Here is a 4625-nt window from a genome sequence, read left to right as displayed (position 1 = left end):
GACATATAGACGTTTCTAGGAAGGTAGCTCAACTACTTTAAGAGTTTGACACCTTAGAGCTCATGTCATATATCATCTACCCTTGAGCCAATTCGAAAGGACGAAGGGATAGGCTTGACATATTTATCACTTCCCACCCTATAGGAGTTTGAGAGACAATAACTCAACTATTATGGGAGTTTTAGTATCCGGAGGTGGATAGGAGTCAGGAAATATACTCGAGGATTTATGCATGGGATCATCCCCAACTTGCAAACACATATATACATATTGCACTTCTATTAAGGATATGCCAAGAGGAAGGATATAGCTTTACATACCCTCTATATTTCATCATCGAGGAGATAGTGGAAGGCACTAGCTTAATTAGCATAGGAGCTTTCACCTCAATTGGTAGGTAGGAGTCGTGAGTCATATTCAAAGCTTTCTAAGTAGGTGTATCCTCATATTTCATATACACATCACACCTAAGACTACGACATTCCAAAAGAAGGGAAAGAGACGTTTTACCTGCATTACATTTTATCATATAACAGCCTTAAAAGGCAATAGCTCAACTATTACAAGAGTTCTACCATCACGAAATGTATAAAAATTATGAACTGTACTCGGAGATTTACGAATGGAATTATCCTTATATCTCATATACAAACCATTCGTAATTTATATCTAAGACATGCCAGAAATAAAGAAGAATAGCTTTACATACTTATGCCAGAAATATGCCAAAAGAAAGCTTCACATACCTCTTATCGATTGCTTTGAACCCAGCTTGTCTCGTCGTCTTATGAACCTATTTAACACGAAGGTAATACTAGTATCAATAATCTTTGACTTTCTAGCTTTTAATTCTATCACCAACTATCCATAGGAGCCAATTCCTTATTCGCCTTCCTCGATTAGTCTCGATTAGTCTCGACTAGTCTCGACTAGTCTATTAGTTAGTTAAGAAGTTAACAGAATTCGGGCAGCATCTACTCTATAACATGCCCTATCTGAATTTCCAATTACATCCCTAATTACTACATCCAACCAATAATAACACCCTGCAGCATATATACAAACAATTCACATCAACATTACCCAATACGAACTCCAAACGACTCGCTCAAAGTTATGATATCCAAAATAGGGTTTCTAGTCTCTATTTTGTAAAACCTTTAACCGTACGAAGAGGAGGGTCGTGTGGATGAAACCAAAAGCTCCAAAACCTCTTTTAGAATACCTTTAGACCCTGCAACACACCACTACACACCTGCAGCAGCACCCCACACGCACAATGCCTCATTTCGACTATAATTTAACTATAACGACTTCCATTTTTGATTGTTTCCAACATCAAGCATTTCTATGATATTTTCACATTTCCAGACACTTACACAACATAAATACACTTAATACCAACACCATAACCTCCAAATTGAAAGTAAAGACCTTACCTTACACGAAATTGGCCAAAACTCGCCAAAACTATCAAAACGTGAATTCTGGACAGCCTACTGTCTTGTATTGTCGCTTTGTTTTAAAGGGGTAATTGAGGTAAAAAGGATTTTTGTCCTCAATAAAAGTTACAGACATGTGTCTTAGGGTCGCATAAAATTTCGAATCACCCCTACAAAATTTTGTACAAAAAGATATGCCCAAAATACAAACAGTAGTCCGTGTAGGATTTCCAAAACAAAATCTGGGCAGCACCTCCCCCATACTTCATCACCCTTTTTCGAGTAGAGAAAAGAAAAACTGGGTTTTAGATAATAAATGAAAGTTATATCCCTATGAAATAGATTTCCAAAACATCTTGAATCACTTGAAATGAAGCCTTACACAATGAGTTATACTAGTATTACTAACAGCAATACAATTCAAAAATGGGTCTGTTAACAAGAACAAAAACCTCCTCTTTGTCCTAACGATAAATATTTTGTTGTTAAACACCATCATATAACCATAGGATACCTTAAACAATTTATTCACGGAGCGAAATCGAAACCTCACCTTGCTTTGGAGGGAACTCGTAGCTCTCTTCTCTCTTCTTCTAGGTTTTTCTCTCAACTTATCTTTTAATTTCTAAGTGTATGATGCTGAAAACTGAAAGGCTAGTCATCAATATACATATATATATAGTCCCTTAGGAGGTGACACGTGGCATCCCCTAGGAGTGACATGTGGCAGCCCCCTAGGCGCAACCTCACGCCAATGTAGCCAATCATATCCTGCCACATGGCAGCGTAAGGTCCACCCCAAGGTGTGTCACCTGCTGCCATGTGTCACTTTCATGTACTGCCATATGTACCTATCACATACTGCCATGTGTCAAGTAGGTGAGTCACCTACTTGCTTCAAGTAGGTGCATCGTTTCCTTATTTCTCTTCTGTGGGTTCATAATCCCATCACGCTTTAAGAGACTATGTATTCCTTTTCTACTTAATCTCAGCATGCACTTGAGTAGCTTAAGTACGTAAGACCTCCCAATTGGTATCTTACGTGAGTCAATCGAGTCCTACGACTCATTTCTCGGCCTTCAACTTCTTTCGAATTTTTATAACCCTATTTTCAATCTTTCCTATTATTGGGGTATCTCATTCTCCCCTCCTTAGAATTGTTTGATAGCGTTATAGACTATCCGACTCACATGACAACTTCTAAGAAACTTAAGAGCCTTCCTAGAAACTTAAGAAGCTTATGAAGCATTCCAAGGTACCAAAGTATGGGGTGTAACACCTTATATAGTAAAATAATGCCAAGGAACGTACGGCCAGATCCATATACACATATATCATACTTGGCCCTCTATCGAGGGACTCGGTGAACAATGCATGGAAACTGAGCACAATAACATATCCGGTCCGGGACTCGGTGAAAGATGTGTTACAGTATACACGAGCAGAGTAGTTAGTAACCATACACAATTTAAATCATCATTTGACACTCAATAAAGTAGTCAAGTGAATTATCACTTGAAGATCAGGGTAGTAATTATCTGAAGTACCCTCTAGATGTCACTAAGGATCATATCAAATGGAACCTCAGGAATCATAGACATGAAAATGCTTGGAATCAAAGGTATTTGTCATCATAGAGTCTTTAGGGATAGGAGCTTATACATCCCATTATTATTCAACATATAGAAGACTCGAGGGTAGTAGCTCAACTACTTTAAGAGTTTTCACATTCAGATGTGAATAAGAGTCATTGATCATGTCCAGAACCTATGAATGGAATTAGCCCCAAATTTCATATCACACAGCACTTATCTCTAAGGCATTCCAAAAGAAAAGAAAGATAGCTTTACATACTTACTACTTTCCATCATAAAGAAGACTTGAGAGGTAATAACTCAATTATTGTAAGAGTTCTAATATCAAGAAGTGAATAATAGTCATGAATCATACTCGGAGCTTTATGAATGGAGTTACCCTCAAAGCTCATATTACATTTCACTTATATCTAAGACATGCCAAAAGAAAATAAGGGATAGGCTTTACATACCTCTTATTGACTAATCGTAACCACGCTTGCTTCGTTGCCTTCAGAACTTATTTAACACGGAAGTAATACTAATATTATAACATTCGACTTTCCATCTTCTAAATCTACAATCAATTATTCATAGGTATCATTTCCTTGTTCCCCCTTCTCGACCAGTCTATTAGTAAGTCAAGAAGTTAATGGAATTTGGGCAGCATCTCCCTTATAACTTACCCTATCCAAACTTCCAATTAACCTCCAATTAACACAGTTATACCAACAACAACAACCACCATCCATATACAATAAAACTACTACAAAGTTATTCAAAATTAGTTCTAAACAGTCCACCCAAAACCACGACGTCAATATATGGTTTTCGATCTTTATTTGGTAAAATTAATACCACCCAAAAAGGAGCACAACGTGGCTGCGGCCAGCAGCACCTATAATCATCCATAGCTATATTTTCATCCCTTCTACATGTACAACCATCTTTAAATACAACACCACAATAACGACAACACTAACCAAACTTTAATTCACTCGAATAACTTCAAAATAACCCCTACACAATTTTCAACCCCTTCACTAGTAACGTGCATAATTTTATGTCTCCAGTTCATATGTACATATACCTAACATGATTAAACCCATACTCAAATGTGTGAAAAGGGAATTGATCCGTACCTTAACAAATGAGATTTCAAAACTTGCTGAAATTTGATAGACTTCTTGTTGGACTTTCTTGCTGCCCTAATAATTAATTTATATTGTTAAACACCTTTATTTGACCGAGGGATATCTTTGATTATTAATTCACGGATCAAAAGTCGAGTACGTTGTTCTTGACCAAGCCATAACTATTCTCTCTTTTTCTCTAGCTTTCTTTTCTAAGTTAAAGTTGAAGAATAAGAGATTACTCATCATATTAAACATATATACCCCTCCTTAGAAGTTGACATATGTCAGTCTCTAAGGGTGACACGTTTCCAACCCTTATATGGCTACTTCATCCGTGCGTCCACCCCGTAGCTGCCATATTATGGGGTGGGGTGCAACCAAGTAGGTGTGTCACCTACTTGGTCTAAGTAGGTGCATTACCTACTTAGTCTAAGTAGGTACATCACTTACTTTTTTTCAAGTAGGTGCATCGC

This window comes from Solanum dulcamara, chromosome 5 (genome assembly GCF_947179165.1).
Source record: "Solanum dulcamara chromosome 5, daSolDulc1.2, whole genome shotgun sequence".
In the NCBI taxonomy this organism is placed as follows: domain Eukaryota; kingdom Viridiplantae; phylum Streptophyta; class Magnoliopsida; order Solanales; family Solanaceae; genus Solanum; species Solanum dulcamara.
The sequence above is the reverse complement of the archived record's forward strand: the minus strand, read 5'-3'. Positions refer to the sequence as shown.